This window comes from Homarus americanus, unplaced genomic scaffold (assembly GCF_018991925.1).
Source record: "Homarus americanus isolate GMGI-L3 unplaced genomic scaffold, GMGI_Hamer_2.0 scaffold50482, whole genome shotgun sequence".
Classification (NCBI taxonomy): Eukaryota; Metazoa; Arthropoda; class Malacostraca; order Decapoda; family Nephropidae; genus Homarus; species Homarus americanus.
The window spans coordinates 25,605-42,989 of NW_024740013.1; the positions used below are offsets into that span (position 1 = coordinate 25,605).

At 50.2% G+C, this 17,385-nt stretch overlaps 1 protein-coding gene across 1 annotated transcript in view; it reads left to right on the forward strand.

Moving 5' to 3' along the window:
• Nucleotides 1-280: 280 nt before the first annotated feature.
• Nucleotides 281-17,385, forward strand: part of LOC121875039 (repulsive guidance molecule A-like) — a 33,879-nt gene continuing 16,774 nt past the window's right edge. The window contains exon 1 of the mRNA XM_042379388.1: nucleotides 281-607. The gene's annotated coding sequence lies outside the window, so the exon portion shown is untranslated. The remainder of the gene's footprint in view (nucleotides 608-17,385) is intronic.

Here is a 17,385-nt window from a genome sequence, read left to right on the forward strand (position 1 = left end):
GCTTTTCATTGCTGACTTGACTAGCCCATCAAAGAGTTTTTACCCCGCGGCTCCGACCCGCTTCTTACTGTACCCCTGACTAGTCCGTCACTAACGCAGCTGAAGACTAACTCTTTGTCACCCCTCAATTTTATTTTTTATTTTTTGTCTTTTTCCAGTAGCAGCGACGGAGTGACGGTATGGCCGTGAGTTTCAACACCTCTTAATTCACCCCAAGACGGTGATAAAAACCCTCTCAGTGTTCTCCCCTTAACCTTATGTTTCTCTTGGCCGCAGGTAGGGGGCGCTACCACTGCGGGACGCCAGGAGACCTGCCGGCTGAGGACCACACGCAGCACAAGTAGCACCAGCAGCAGTACAAGAAGCCCTTTCCAACACCAACCCGGTGACTGCTGAGACGTTAGGAGGAGGTGCCGCAGAAACAGAAATCCTTCTCTACCTCCGTTGAAACTCTAGAAGGAGGTGGTGGTGAAGTAATAGGAGGCAGAGAGGAGGAGGGGCTGGTGGATCAAGGGGGTCGTGCCTGGGGGGGATGAGGCTCCCCCCCCGCCCTCACATGCTGGCCTCGCCACCACCACCCTCCTGCTGACCACACTGCTCACTGCTGGTATGTCAACACACCACTTCCTGCCCACTGCTGCTTCTAACCTGTAGTTAGCACTCCTACCTTCACCCCTTCCCCGCCCTGCTGCAGACACTACTCCTCTCCGTCACCTGTACCCCTTCCCCGCCCTGCTGCAGCCACTACTCCTCTCCGTCCTGTACCCTTCCCCGCCCTGCTGCAGCCACTACTCCTCTCCTGTCACCTGTGCCCCTTCCCGCCCTGCCAAGCCCTTTCTCCTCTCCTGTCACCTGTACCCTTCCCCGCCCTGCTGCAGCCACTACTCCTCTCCGTCCTGTACCCCTTCCCCGCCCTGCTGCAGCCACTACTCCTCTCCTGTCACCTGTTCCCTTCCCGCCCTGCTGCAGCCCTACTCCTCTCCTGTCACCTGTACCCCTTCCCCGCCCTGCAGCCACTACTCCTCTCCGTCACCTGTTGCCCCTTCCCCGCCCTGCCAGCCCTACTCCTCTCCTGTCCCTGTACCCCTTCCCGTCTGCTGCAGCCACCACTCCTCTCCGTCACCTGTACCCCTTCCCCCCCCTGCGTACCATATCTCCGTCACCTGTACCCCTTCCCGCCCTGCTGCAGCCACTACTCCTCTCCGTCACCTGTGCCTTCCCCGCCCTGCTGCAGCCACTACTCCTCCTGTCACCTGTACCTTCCCCGCCCTGCTGCAGCCATACTCCTCTCCGTCACCTGTGCCTTCCCCGCCCTGCATGCTCTCTCCCGTCACCTGTACCCCTTCCCCGCCCTGCTGCAGCCACTACTCCTCTCACGTCACCTGTACCCCTTCCCGCCCTGCTGCAGCCACTACTCCTCTCCGTCACCGCCTTCCCGCCCTGCTGCAGCCACTACTCCTCTCCGTCACCTGTACCCCTTCCCCGCCCCTGCAGCTTTTCTCCTCTCCTGTCACCTGTACCCCTTCCCCGCCCTGCTGCAGCCACTCTCCTCTCCTGTCACCTGTACCTTCCCGCCCTGCTGCAGCCACACTCCTCTCCGTCCCTGTGCCCTTCCCGCCCTGCTGCAGCCACTACTCCTCTCCTGTCACCTGTGCCCTTCCCCGCCCTGCTGCAGCCACTACTCCTCTCCGTCACCTGTACCCCTTCCCCGCCCTGCTGCAGCCACTACTCCTCTCCTGTCACCTGTACCTTCCCCGCCCTGCTGCAGCCCTTTCTCCTCTCCGTCACCTGTGCCTTCCCCGCCCTGCTGCAGCCACTACTCCTCTCCTGTCACCTGCCCCTTCCCCGCCCTGCTGCAGCCACTTCTCCTCTCCGTCACCTGTCCCCCTTCCCCGCCCTGCTGCAGCCACTACTCCTCCTGTCACCTGTACCCCTTCCCCGCCCTGCTGCATGCACTACTCCTCTCCCGTCACCTGTACCCCTTCCCCGCCCTGCTGCAGCCACTACTCCCTCTCCGTCACCTGTGCCCTTCCCCGCCTGACCACTCTCCTCCGTCACTGTGTACCCTTCCCCGCCTGCTGCAGCCACTATCTCCTGTCACCTGTGCCCTTCCCGCCCTGCCGCAGCTACTCTCTCCCGTCCACTGTGCCCTTCCCCGCCCTGCTGCATTTTCTCCTCCGCATCACTGCCCTTCCCGCCCTGCTGCAGCCACTACTCCTCCGTCACCTGTACCCCTTCCCCGCCCTGCTGCAGCCACCTACTCTCCCGTCACCTGTACCTTCCCGCCCTGCTGCAGCCACTACTCCTCTCCCTGTCACCTGTACCCCTTCCCGCCTGCCAGCCACTACTCCTCTCCGTCACCTGTGCCCCTTCCCCGCCCTGCTGCAGCCACTACTCCTCTCCCGTCACCTGTACCCCTTCCCGCCCTGCTGCAGCCACTACTCCTCCGTCCTGTACCCCTTCCCCGCCCTGCTGCAGCCACTACTCCTCTCCGTCCTGCCCCTTCCCCGCCCTGCTGCAGCCACTACTCCTCTCCGTCACCTGTACCCTTCCCCGCCCTGCTGCAGCCACTACTCCTCTCCGTCCTGTACCCCTTCCCGCCCTGCTGCAGCCACTACTCTCTCCTGTCACCTGTACCCCTTCCCCGCCCTGCTGCAGCCACTCACCTCTCCCGTCACCTGTACCCTTCCCTGCCCTGCTGCAGCCACCACTCCTCTCCTGTCACCTGTACCCCTTCCTCCCTCTGTAGCCACTACTCCTCTCCTGTCACCTGTACCCCTTCCCCGTCCTGCTGCAGCCACTTACTCCTCTGTCACCTGTACCCCTTCCCGCCCTGTTGCAGCCACTACCTCTCCCGTCACTTGTACCTCTTCCCCGTCCTGCTGCAGCCACTACTCTCTCCCTGTCACCTGTACCTCTTCCCTGCCCTGCTGAGCCACTACTCCTCTCTGTCACCTGTACCCCTTCCCCTGCCCTGCTGCAGCCACTACCCTCTCACGTCACCTGCACCCTTCCCTGCCTGCTGCAGCCACTCACCCTCTCCTGTCACCTGTACCCCTTCCCCTCCCCTGCTGCAGCCACTCACTCCTCTCCTGTCACCTGTATTCCTTCCCCTGCCCTGCTGCAGCCACTACTCCTCCTGTCACCTGTACCCCTTTCCCCGTCCTGCTGCAGCCACTACTCCTCTCCTGCTCACCTGATTCTTCCCCTGCCCTGCTGCAGCCACTACTCCTCTCCCGTCACCTGTACCTCTTCCCCGTCCTGCTGCAGCCACTCTCTCCTCACGTCACCTGTACCCTTCCCCCCCTGTTGCAGCCACTACTCCTCCTACCTGTCACCCCTTCCCCCTCCCTGCTGCAGCCACTACTCCTCTCCTGTCACCTGTACCCTTTCCCCTCCCCTGCTGCAGCCACTCACTCTCTCCTGTCACCTGTACCCCTTCCCTCTGGTTGCTTTCACTACTCTCTCCCACACTGTACCCTTCCTGCCCTGCTGCAGCCACTACTCCTCTCCTCTGTCACCTGTACCCCCTTCCCCGTCCTGCTGCAGCCACTACTCCTCCTGTCACCTGCACTCTTCCCCGCCCTGCTGCAGCCATCCTCTCTGTCACCTGTACCCCTTCCTGCCCTGCAGCCACTCACTCCTGTCACCTGTACCTTCCCGTCCTGCTGCAGCCACTACTCCTCTCCTGTTCCACCTGTACCCCTTCCCCTGCCCTGCTGCAGCCACTCCACCTCCCCGTCACCTGTACCCCCTTCCCCCTGCCCCGTGCAGCCACTCACTCCTCTCCTGTCACCTGTACCTTCCCTGCCCCTGCTGCAGCCACTACTCCTCCTGTCACCTGTACCCCTTCCTCCCCTGCAGCCACTACCTCCTCACGTCACCTGTACCCCTTCCCCGTCCTCTGCTGCAGCCACTATTCCCACGTCACCTGTACCCCTTCCCTGCCCTGCAGCCACTACTCCTCTCCTGTCACCTGTACCCCTTCCCTGCCCTGCTGCAGCCACTACTCCTCTCCCGTCACCTGTACCCCTTCCCTCCCTGCTGCAGCCACTACCTTCCACGTCACCTGTACCCCTTCCCCTGCCCTGCTGCAGCCACTACTCCCTCTCCCTGTCACCTGTACCCCTTCCTCCCCCTGCTGCAGCCACTACTCCTCTCTCCTCCTGTCACCTGTACCCCTTCCCCTGCCCTGCTGCAGCCACTCACTCTCTCCTGTCACCTGCACCCTTTCCCCTGCCCTGCTGCAGCCACTACTCCTCTCACGTTACCTGTACCCCTTCCCCGCCCTGCTGCAGCCACTACTCCTCTCACGTTACCTGTACCTTCCCCGCCCTGCTGCAGCCACTACTTCTCCCCTTATCTGCACCTCCCTCCCTCATACCACCACTTCTCCCCTTTACCTGCACCTTCCTCCCTCCTGCAGCCACCACTTCTCCCTACCTGCACCCCTTCTGCCCTGCTGCAGCCACTACTCCTCTCCTGTCACCTGCATTCCTTCCCTCCCTCCTGCAGCCACCACTCTCCCCTTTACCTGCACCCCTTCCTCCTGCTGCAGCCACTACTCCCCTTTACCTGCACCCTTCCCTCCCTGCTGCAGCCACTACTCCTCTCCTGTCACCTGTACCCTTCCCCGCCCTGCTGCAGCCACTACTCCCCCCACTGCACCTTCCTCCCTCATGCAGCCACTACTCCCCCTTACTCGCACCCCTCCCTGCTGCAGCCACTACTCTCTCTCCTGTCACCTGTACCCTTCCCTCCCTGCTGCAGCCACTACTCCTCTCCTCCTGTCACCTGTACCCCTTCCCCGTCCTCTGCTGCAGCCACTACTCCCCTTTACCTGCACCTCCCCCTCCCCCACAGCCACTACTTCTCCCTTTACCTGCACCCCTTCCCTGCCGTAGCCACTACATATCTTGACCACAATGGTACACGGTCCTCACTACATACTGTAGGTCGTGTACTTAAGCTGCTCTCGTAACACACTACTGAGGCACCGGTGACTTGCTAACACAACCAGACACTCTCGCCCACCCATCGTCCTAGTGTAAGAAGGCAAACATCAACTCCCGCATGTCTTCCCTGTTGGGCCAATGCCTTCGTGTTTCCCCTTACACAGGATGTAGATGGGGTGGGGGTGGGGTGCCAATAAATTAGCCCCGGCGCTATGTGGGGGCTAATCTGGAAATCTGAATCCACAAGCATCCCTCCTCCCTTCTCCCTCCTTCCACCTTCCCTCCTCCTTCCCTTCTCCTCCCTCCTCCTTCCCGTCTCCCCCACATACCCTCTCCCTTCCTCACGGGGATGGTGGAAGGCAGTAACCCAACCCTACCCTACCCAAACTTAACCTAGCCTAAACAATGTTAATTTAGCTTACACTAATTAACTAACCAACAGTAATTTAACCTATCTTAACCTAACTGAGGCTTATTTAACCCAAACTAAACTATTGTATATTAAAATTTTCACTTGTAACCGAACCAACACCCACTACACCCGCCAACACCCACTACACCCATCACTGCCCACTACACCCGCCAACACCCACTACACCCAACAATACCCACTACACCTGCCAACACCCACTACACCCATCACACCCACTACACCCGCCAATATCCACTACACCCCGCCAACACCCACTACACCCGCCAACACCCACTACACCTGCCAACACCTACTCCACACCCGCCAACACCCACTACACCCGCCAACACCCACTACACCCGCCAACACCCACTACACCCACCAACACCCACTACTACTACTACTACTTTGCTGTCACTCGGAATCGAGCAATGATACAATGATATGAGTTATTACTGATGTCACCTTCGTTGGTGAGTTCTGGGGTGACTAAAGAGGCCGATACGGGACCGGTAGGATCGATCACAGATGTTGCACATGGGGGCTACATCTAGTGGGAGGGCGTCTTCTCGGCGTTGGCGCTTGTCTGACTCGGTATGCAGTCGGGCTAACTCGAAAGTATTGACACCTTCTTGTGTGGTGATCCTCCAAGCGTTACGGTGTGGAGTAATCGTCTCCGCTTGAAGGGGTCGATTTGGCACTTTTTAGGTTTGTCATATACTATCTTTTTACCTTTTCAGTTGCCCGCCAATGTTACGTTTACTATTCGTTAAGTTATTGTAAAGTAGCTGCTTTGGCAGTCTACTGTTGTCCATGCAGGTAACATGGCCAGTACAGCATAATTGTTCATGGATTTGCGATAGCCTCGATGCTCCTACAGTTGATGCCAGCGAGAATACTGAAATTTGTTCTCTTGTCTTCCCAGGGAAGTCGGAGGATAGAACGTAGACTACGTTGGTGAAAGTTTTCAAGTGCCTTGAGGTGCCTACTATATGTGACCCATGTCTTGCTGCTATATAGCAGGGTGGGGAGGACCACTGCTCGATATACGCATACTTTGTAGATAATTTCAACTCCCTACAGCTGAAGACACTGGTACGAAATCTGCCAAAGGCTTGAGATGCACATCTGATCTGATGCTGAATCTCTTCATCGATGTCCACGGTGGTGGACAGGTGGAAGCCGAGATACTGAAAGTGGGTAACATTAGAGAGGGTAGTACCGTTAAGCTGGATGGATTGTGGAGGTGTGACTGAACCAGGGGCAGGCTGAGAGAGAATCTGAGTCTTACGTACATTCACCTCAAGGCCAAAGTGTGCCTGAGCATCTGCATAGGTGTTCAGCATCTCTTGTAGGTTGTGTTCAGTGTGAGTGACAAGGTTGAAGTCGTTTGCATACTGAAGTTCAGTAGTGGAAGCTGCCAACACCTTTGTTCCTGCCTGGAGTTGTCTTATATTATAAAGACCCTTCATCTGGTATTGATGTCCACCTCTGCAAATTGGCACTGGCACGAGTAAGGAAGGCAGCCAAGAAAATGGAAAAGAGTTGGTGCTAGCATATTCTTGCTTTACTCCCTGCTTTGGATGGGGAAAACTCAAACTGGGTGCCATTGTAGACACTGCCATTCATGCCATTGTAGCAAGATTTGGTGGGCAGCCAAAACGGCTGAGGGTCTACCAGAGGGTTTCCCTGTTGACCGAGTTGAAGGCCTTGGTTAGGTTGATGAAGGCTATGTACAGGTCATGTCGCTATTCTCTACACTTTTCCTGTATCTGGAGTGTAACAAAGATCATGTCAGTGAGGCCATGTGATGGTATAAAGCCACATTGAAATTCTGGGAGGAAATTTTCTGCCTCAGGAAGAAGTCTGTTTAGGAGGACTCTGGCGATAATCTTACCAGCTATGGACAGCAGCGAGGTCCTGCAGTAGTTGTCACAGTCTGACCGGTCTCCCTTGTTCTTATAAATATTTACGATGGAGGCGTCTTTAAGAGCTTGTGGAGACGGCTGGTAAGCAGAGGTCCTCCTGCTTTATACACCTCGGCTGGGATTCCATCAGACCCTGAGGCTTTGTTATTTTTCATCTGTGTGATGGCAGTAGCTACCTCATCCAGGGATGGAGGATATTGATGTGGCCAGCTTTGGATGCTGAGGGACCTGCTGGGTAGCCATTACATCCACATTGGTGTTTCGATTGAGCAGCGAATGACAGTGCTCTTTCCAGTGCTGAAGGATGCCTTTCTTCTTTTTAATTAGGAGTTACCATAGGATGAGAGGAGGGGGCTGCGCCACGAGTGACCCATAAAATGTTTTAGTGGAATTGAAAATACTGCCCCATCTTGTGTTGATCAGCAAGCTTTTGCATTTCGCATGCTTTATTTTTAAACCAGTCGTTCTTTAGATTGCGAAGTTTGTGCTGGGCCGCCGGTTTCTTCCAGCTGAAGGTATCAGCTTTGGTTCAAGACTGAGGGTTGTTCTGCCAGTCAGTTAAAGCAGCACGTTTATCATTGACTAGTACTTTGATTTCCGGATCATTATCATGAAACTTATCCTGGTGTATTTTTTCGAACTGGCCGAGGGTCGCTCTGCAGGTTTTTGTCATGACAGTGTCGAGAATACCCTTCGGCTCTGGGGTTTGGGCTGTTTATCAGCCCCTCTTCGAGCTGCTTTCTGAAAACTTGTGCTACCGCTGGATCCTCCAGACGCTTAGTGTTAAAACCTCTTCTGGAGGCTTGTTGCCTTCGCCGTTTTGGGGCGACGTGAAGTGAGACCTTGGCTCTGATGAGCCGATGGTCAGTGTCACAGTGGTCTGAGCCACGCATGGCTCGGGTGATGAGGACATCTCGACGATCTCTTTCTCTGACAATGATGCACCCACTACACCCACCAACACCCACTACACCCACTAACACCCACTACACCCACCAACACCCATTACACCCACCAACACCCACTCACCCACCAACACCCACTACACCCACTAACACCCACTACACCCACCAACACCCACTACACCCACCAACACCCACTACACCCACTAACACCCACTACACCCACCAACACCCACTACACCCACCAACACCACTACACCCACTACACCAACGCCCACTGAACCCACCAACGCCCACTACACCCACCAACGCCCACTACACCCACCAACGCCCACTACACCCACCAACGCCCACTACACCCACCAACGCCCACTACACCCACCAACGCCCACTACAAACCAACACCCACTACACCCACCAACGCCCACTACTCCCACCAACGCCCACTACACCCACCAACACCCACTACACCCACCAACGCCCACTACACCCACCAACGCCCACTACACCCACTAACACCCACTACACCCACCAACACCCACTACACCCACCACCCACCACACCCACCAACACCCACCAACACCCACTACACCCACCAACGCTCACTACACCCACCAACACCACTACACCCACCACCCACTACACCCACCAACACCCACTACACCCACCAACACCCACTACACCCACCAACACCCACTACACCCACCAACGCTCACTCTCACCTACCACACTCCACCATGACTCCACTCATACACCAACACCACTACACCCACCAACACCACTACACCCACCAACACCCACTACACCCACCACACCACCACTACCCACAACACCCAATAACACATCCCACCACCCACTACACCACCAACACCCACTACACCCACTCACCACACCACACCCACTACACCCACCAACGCTCACTACACCCACCAACACCCACTACACCCACCAACACCACTACACCCACCAACACCACCTACACCCACTAACACCACTACACCCACCAACACCCACCACACCCACCAACACCCACTACACCCACTACACCACTACACCCACCAACACCCACTACACCACCAACACCCACTACACCCACCCACACTCCACTACACCCACTAACACCTAACACTCCACCAACACCCACTACACCCTACACCCACAACACCCACTAACACCCACTACACCTTCCATCTACCTGGGTAAGTTCAGCCACAGGTAAACAGTTAATTAGTTCCTTGTTAACATTATAATATTCCTACACAACAGAGTCAAGTTAACCTCCTGTATAATTATCTATGTATATTTATGTATAGTTTTGGTCCTAGAACGTGTATGACTGATGGAGGTTGTATACATGATATATGAGGTTGTATACATGATATAAATATAATGAATATGATGATGATGATAAAAATTATATATAAAACTGATGCTTATGGTGATGATGATGATGATATAAAACACGTTTATGATGATGATGATGATGATGATGATGATATAAAAAGACGTAATACGGATCATAATAACAAAAAAAAGCTATAAAAGATACATTTCATTATAAAACATCATTTCCTGTATTGATGTGGCCTGGAATAATGCAGGAGGCGTGGGTGGGGGTGGGGAGGGTGGATGAGAGGTATACAGAGGAGGGGGGGGAGGGGGGTTAGTGACGGGGTATGGTTGGGGGAGGGAAGTGTGGAGGGTGGATAGATCGATCCAGAGTGAGTCAGCTTACTCCTGCTTGCCTCCACTCCACCAAGCTGTCCACACACACACACACACACACACACACACACATACACATACAGGTATACACAGACATAAACAGGCTCTTGCTTGCTTGCTTGCTTGACTGGGCACATCCTCACTACAAATAACAATCCCATTTTGGACAGGTAAGGTTAGGAGAGTTAGAGGTCGGGTAGGTGAAGGATAGGTAAGGTTAGGGAGAGGTAGGAGGTTGGGTAGGATGATAGGTAAGGTTAGGAGAGGTTAGAGGTTGGGTAGGTGAAGATAGTAAGGTTAGGAGAGGTTAGAGGTTAGTTAGGGTTAAGAGAGGGGTTAGGGAGAGGTTAGAGGTTGGGTAGGTGAAGGGATAGGTAAGGTTAGGAGAGGTTAGAGGTTGGGTAGGTGAAGATAGGTAAGGTTAGAGAGGTTAGAGGTTGGGTAGGTGAAGATAGGTAAGGTTAGAGAGGTTAGAGGTTGGTTAGGTGAAGGATAGGTAAGGTTAGGAGAGGTTAGAGGTTGGGTAGGTAAGGATAGGGTAAGGTTAGGAGAGGTTAGAGGTTGGGTAGGTGAAGATAGGTAAGTTAGAGAGGTTAGAGGTTGGGTGGGAAGATAGGTAAGGTTAGGAGAGGTCAGAGGTTGGGTAGGTGAAGGATAGGTAAGGTTAGGAGGTTAGAGGTTGGTGGGTGAAGATAGGTATTAGGAGAGGTTAGAGGTTGGGTAGGTGAAGATAGGTAAGGTTAGGAGGAGGTTAGAGGTTGGGTAGGTGAAGATAGGTAATTAGGAGAGGTTAGAGGTTGGGTAGGTGAAGATAGGTAAGGTTAGAGAGGTTAGAGGTTGGGTTGGTGAAGGATAGGTAAGGTTAGGAGAGGTTAGAGGTTGTAGGTGGAGGATAGGTAAGGTTAGGGAGAGGTTAGAGGTTGGGTAGGTGAAGGATAGTAATGTAATGAGTGATTGTCAGACCAAAGCTTAAGCCCAGAATTATGTCACATATAATGAGTACACCACAGCACCCTTGCAGCTCACCACATTCCGGGTTGACACTTAGGTCGACCCAAGGGACTTGACCTCGCCGGCTAATGACGTGAGCCGCGTGACTCACAACCACACCTGCTCAAGAACCGGCCAGAATGCACCTGCACACACACCACCAGATCAAACCAGTTTAGTGTTAATTGTTAGAGGTCAGAAGCCGGCTGGGCCGACCCCATATAAAGGCTCCCTACAGTCCTGTCCACGGGCATTGACAGTCCATTACGATTATCATTCTGGTTGCTGTCATCTCTCCCCGTTCGGGTAAACAAGGCAAAGATTGCGTAAAATAGAAAGGTTAGAATGATGGTCAAAAACTAAACTAGAATAGGAGTTAAAACCAAACGTATAAGGAAGACTCAAAACAATTAATTTTAAATGCATAACATGTAATGAAAGTAGGAAGGATAGAGAAACAAAATGGATGATATTAAGGCCTTGGCAAGGTACCGAAGAAAATCTAGACATAATCGCATTCATCGAAACATGGATCAAATCATGTATATTAATGAATTTATCAGTCGAATACCAAATTGGTGGGTTACAAACTGTTCATACCGATATAGGTGACCAGAAAGGAAAGGAGAAAATTCTGGTTAGGATAATCTAAATAAATACAAAATAAAAACTGAGAGGAATACACAGAAACAAATTTCTGACAGAATTAAGCTACCAAGTCGAAAAATAATCACAGGGTTGAGGCAGACCCCCAATCTCTGAGAGTCTTCTAATGAGCGACTGGGGATGAAATGCACAAAGCTCACACAACAACAAAGTTCTGTATAGAAGCATTTCAACCTTGGGCCAAATAGATTTAGACTGTCTCACATGGCAGAATTTGGTAAATCAGAGTGATTTTTCGAGACGATCCAGGACTGTTTCAAGTCAACATATATAACCCAACCCACACGGGTAAATAATATACGGATTTAGTTCTGACGAACAGAGAAACCCCTACGGCAATGTGCCGAGAGGGAACTGAACTTTGCAAAAACAGCGTATCACAAAGAATTGATTCCAGTTAGATTTTCAGGCAGACGAAGGAAAATTCACCAAAGTACTCACAGATTTCAGTAAAGGCAACCTTGACAGTTTAAAGAGGCAGTTGAGAGAGGGGGTGTCATATTGGGTCAGGAAAACTGAGTTAGTAGATGATATCACCTCAGATATCTAGACCTTGAGATTGAAGCGGAGTTCTGCCACACCAAATAGTGAGTTACTAATGCACAAAGGCAGAAGATATCATATACAAAAACTCAGATCAGAGAACACACCCTAAAATGGATAAATAATATTTAAAGAACATCTGGCTGGGCCAAAAGGCTGCTATAGGTAGAAGGATAAATCGTACAAAATTCACCGTGACTATTATTATAGGTATTAAGGTATAGGGTTAAAACTTGATATAAAGGAAAAGCAAAGAGGAATAATGAGGTAAGTGGGTAGCAAGTGAGTAAATGAGCAAACTTTAGACTTTATAACAATGTATCAAACTAAAACATGAGAAAAGATTAATTAACAGATTCGCGAGTCACTGATAACGACGGGAGAAATGAGCAATAATTTGAATAAATATTTTTCAAATAAAGCTTTTACCACTGAAAATTTAAACATGATACCCGGTGTACCACTTATTCAGATAGTAAAACAAATGGCGAGATAGTAGTGACTAGCAATTGATGTTAGTGTTAAATACAAACTGGAAGCCAAGGAAGCCACCGGTCCATGATATTTTGCTATATTAAAGGAATGTAAGGAAGAGCTTAGTATGCCCCAGCAAAAGCTACGTTAACATGTCTCAAAAGCAGGTGGCAATTGAGAATCTGGATGATATGCACGGTCATTTGATTAGTGGATTTTACGGTCTTCTAACTAATGCCCAATCAGTTCAACATCAATAGCAGCAATCATTGAAGCAAATTGGTCGTTAAACTCTATTGAAATCACCTGAGAAGCACCGACGACCATCGATTCCAGCATGGCTTGCCAAGCGATGCTTGCCTAACTAACGCCAATACTACTGCTTTTTAACCAGTGACGAGGGGGCACAACAGACGTATGGTCTCGACTTTGAAAGGTAAAAGCTCGACAGAGTCCTCGCCGAAAGACTAATTAGAAAGGTAGAAGCTCATGGCATCAAAGGTGGTATCCCTAAATGGATTAAAGCGGTTACAGGACAGGAAACAGCGAGGAGCATTAACGGCAGTACCAAGTCCAATGGAGCAAAACGTCACAAGTGGAGTTCCCCCAAGGCTCAGTACTTGGACCATTATTGTTTATTAAGTATACATAAACGACATAGATATCGGCATAGACAGCAAATGATAAGTAAATTGCTTGATGACACTAAAATAGGACGTGTTATCAACGAGATCAAAACTACAGGACGATCTAAACAATTTCCAATGGTCTAAAAATGCAAGTGCAGATGAAATTCAATGTCGACAAATGTAAAGTACTCAGTATAGAGATGTAAATAGGAAACGATACCTTATTAAAACAATGATGCTATAGAGAAATCGGATCATGCAGAGAGATTTAGGAGTAATGATAAAGTGTGAACCTTAAGCCAAGTAAATGTAGTCATTTTTGCTCGTAAATAAATTGGCTTGCACGGTGGTTCATACAAAGGAGTGTTAGTTACAAGACTAGTTAGAGGCCCATTCCAAAAACTGTATCTTTATGCTCTTTTGTGAGACCACACCTGGACACGTGAGTTCAAGTTCAGTCACCGTATTACAGAATGGAGGAACTTGGAAAGAATTCAGAGGAGAATGACAAGACTAATCCCGCATTAGGAACCCTGAGTATAGAGACAGGTTAAAGTATCTTAATTTGCACTCTCGAGAGACGTAGAGCGAGGGCGACTGATGGTGTGTGGGTGGAAGACAGGGCTACAACAAAGGGGATGTTTATGTAAAGGTATCGCAATTATCCAACCAGGAGCGAACTCGTAACAATGGTTTTAAATTAGACAAATTTAGATTTAGGCGAAACAGGTAAACACTGGTTGGAACAGAGAGTTGATGAATGGTCAAGCACAAACATTTCATCATTAACTCGAATTCGCTTGAATTGCTTCAAACAGGAAGCTGATGCTCATATGAGCAATAGGGTTGGGTGTAAACACCGCCCAGTATGGGTCAATATGTCTGCCGCAGTTTCCATCATTCTTATGTTCTGGCAATTCTTGCGTCTCTCGGTTCACTAAGAAAGAGTCACGCACGTCCTTCCCCAGGTCGGGGAGGGAGGACCTGACCACATTCACAGCATCACCAGCTACAGATTCTCCCATAGGAGGCAGCCCAGCCAGCACCCACTGGCCTATACGTCAGGGCACGTGAGTCTTGTCAGAACGTCCTAGGGTGAGTTACCTACTGTGGGAAGTGTATTCATTCAGGTGTGTCCGAGAGTCAGTGTCAAGTAACGTAAAGCATAATGTGTTAGTCACCGATATAATAGTGATATTAATGTGTCCATGTCATTGAGTGAATTAATAAATAGTTATCGAAGAGGTGTTTAACAAGTCTTTAAGTCATATATGTGTATTGACATACGAGATAAGATAAGCGTAGTGACGCTGTGCAAATAACATCCAGGCCACGCTACCAAGTTTCCTACCTTTACATTCCTACTCTCTATACTTCCTACTTATATATGTGATTCTCTTCTTGTGAGTTTTGTCTCATTATAGTAAGGTTAGAGGTTGGGTAGTGGAAGGATAGGTAAGGTTAGAGGTTGGGTAGGTGAAGATAGGTAAGGTTAGGAGAGGTTGTCTGTCCCTTTGTTTATCTGTCTGTCTGTCCCTTTGTTTATCCGTCTGTCTGTCTCTTTGTTTATCCGTCTGTCTGTCTCTTTGTTTATCCGTCTGTCTGTCTCTTTGTTTATCCGTTCTGTCGTCTTTGTTTATCCGTCTGTCTTTCTTTCTTTGTTTATCCGTCTGTCTGTCTTTTGTTTATCCGTCTGTCTGTCTCTTTTGTTTATCCGTCTGTCTGTCTCTTTGTTTATCCGTCTGTCTGTCTCTTTGTTTATCCGTCTGTCTGTCTCTTTGTTTATCCGTCGTTCGTCTCTTTGTTTATCCGTCTGTCTGTCTCTTTGTTTATCCGTCTGTCTGTCTCTTTGTTTATCCGTCTGTCTGTTTTGTTTATCCGTCTCGTCTGTCTCTTTGTTTATCCGTCTGTCTGTCTCTTTTGTTTATCCGTCTGTCTGTCTCTTTTGTTTATCCGTCTGTCTGTCTTTAACGGTGAGGAAACAGATCATATAAAGGAAGGAAGGATGGTAGTCTTTATAGAATGGATGGGGGGTATGTTGTGTCGGAACTGGTGGGGGGGCGTATGTTGTGTCCGGAACTGGCGGGGGGCGGTATGTTGTGTCCGGAACTGGTCGGGGGCGGTATGTTGTGTCCGAACTGGGGGCGGTATGTTGTGTCCGAACTGGCGGGGGGCGGTATGTTGTGTCCGAACTGGTCGGGGGCGGTATGTTGTGTCCGGAACTGGGGGGATGTTGTGTCCGGAACTGGTGGGGGGCGGTATGTTGTGTCCGGGAACTGGGGGGTGGTTGTGTCCGGAATTGGTGGGGCGGTATGTTGTGTCCGGAACTGGCGGGGGGCGGTATGTTGTGTCCGAACGGGGTATGCAGTCCGAACTGGCGGGGGGGTTGTGTCCGAACTGGCGGGGTATGTTGTCCGGAACTGGCGGGGGTATGTTGTCCGGAACTGGCGGGGGGGTATGTTGTGTCCGGAACTGGCGGGGGGTATGTTGTGTCCGGAACTGGAAATAATTATTCCCAATTAATTGGTTAACTGATTTATAAACTAATATAACAAAGAAGGGAATGTTAATATCCTCAGATTTTAACACATCTTTAATTTAGCGAACTGGTCGTGTGTGTGTGTGTGTGTGTGTGTGTGTGTGTGTGTGTGTGTGTGTGTGTGTGTGTGTGTGTGTGTGTGTGTGTGTGTGTGTGTGTGTGCGCAGTATATGGCAGTGACTCAAGTGACGGTAAACAAAGTCACAATAGATTTCTTTCACTGCTGTTGTAAGAGTGAGTATAACTTGACAGGTATGACACAGTATACCACTTGCCATTTACTGGTTTAACTGTGGTGTATGTTGTAAGGTACAGTGACTGACAGAGTGTATGACTGGTATACCGCACATAACAATTTAACTGTGATTGTATGTTGTAGAGTGAGTGACTGACAGGTATGACACAGTATACTTGCACTGTTTACTGGTTTAACTGTGAGTGTATGTTGGCAAGAGTGAGTATTTGACGAGTATGACCTGATATACCGCACTGTTTACTGGTTTAACTGTGAGTGTATCATGAAGTGGTGACTGACAGTGTGACCCTGAATATACCCATTTACTGGTTTAACTGTGAGTGCCTATTGTAAAAAGTGAAGTGACATGACAGTGCATGACTTACAGTATACCACTGTTTACTGTGGTTTAGCATGGTGTATGTTGTAAAAGTGAGGTGACTGACGAGTATGACACAGTATATGCCACTTTTGTATTTTACTGGTTTAACTGTGAGTGTGTATGTTGTAAGAGTGGTGACGGCAGAGTATGACACAGTATACACTGTTTACTGGTTTACCCCAGCTGTGAGTGTATGTCCTTCAGGAAGTGGTGACTGACAGAGTATGACACAGTATACCGCACTTTGTTTACTGGTTTAGCTGTGAGGTGTATGTTGTAGAGTGAAATTGACTGACAGTATGACACAGTATACCACTGTTTACTGGTTTAACTGTGAGTGTATGTTGTAAGAGTGGTGACTGACAGGTATGAGCACAGTATAATACCCACTGTTTACTGGTTTAACTGTGAGTGTATGTTGTGTAAAGAGTGAGTGACTGACGAGTATATGACTACGGTATACCACACTGTTTACTGGTTTAACTGTGTGAGTGTATGTTGTAAAGTGTGACTGAAGAGTATGACACAGTATACCGCACTGTTTACTGGTTTAACTGTGGAAGGTAATATGTTGTAGAAGTGAGTGACTGACGAGTATGATAACAGTATACCGCACTGTTTACTGGTTTAACTGTGAGTGTATGTTATAGAGTGAGTGACTGACAGCATGACACAGTATACCGCACTGTTTACTGGTTTAACTGTGGTGTATGTGTTGTAGAGTGACTTGACAGTATGACACAGTATACCGCACTGTTGTTTACTACATTTTAACCTTTGTAGCCCTATTTGTAAAGAGTAGTGACTGACTAGTGACATGACACAGTATGCCGCACTTTGTTTACTGGTTTAACTGTGAGGTGTATGTTGTAAGAGTGGTATTGTTATTGAAGTATGACACAGTATACACTGTTGTTTGCTGATTTGCTGTGGTGTATGTTGAAGTGAGTGACTGACGAGTATGACACAGTATACCACCTGTTTACTGGTTTAGCTGTGTGAGTG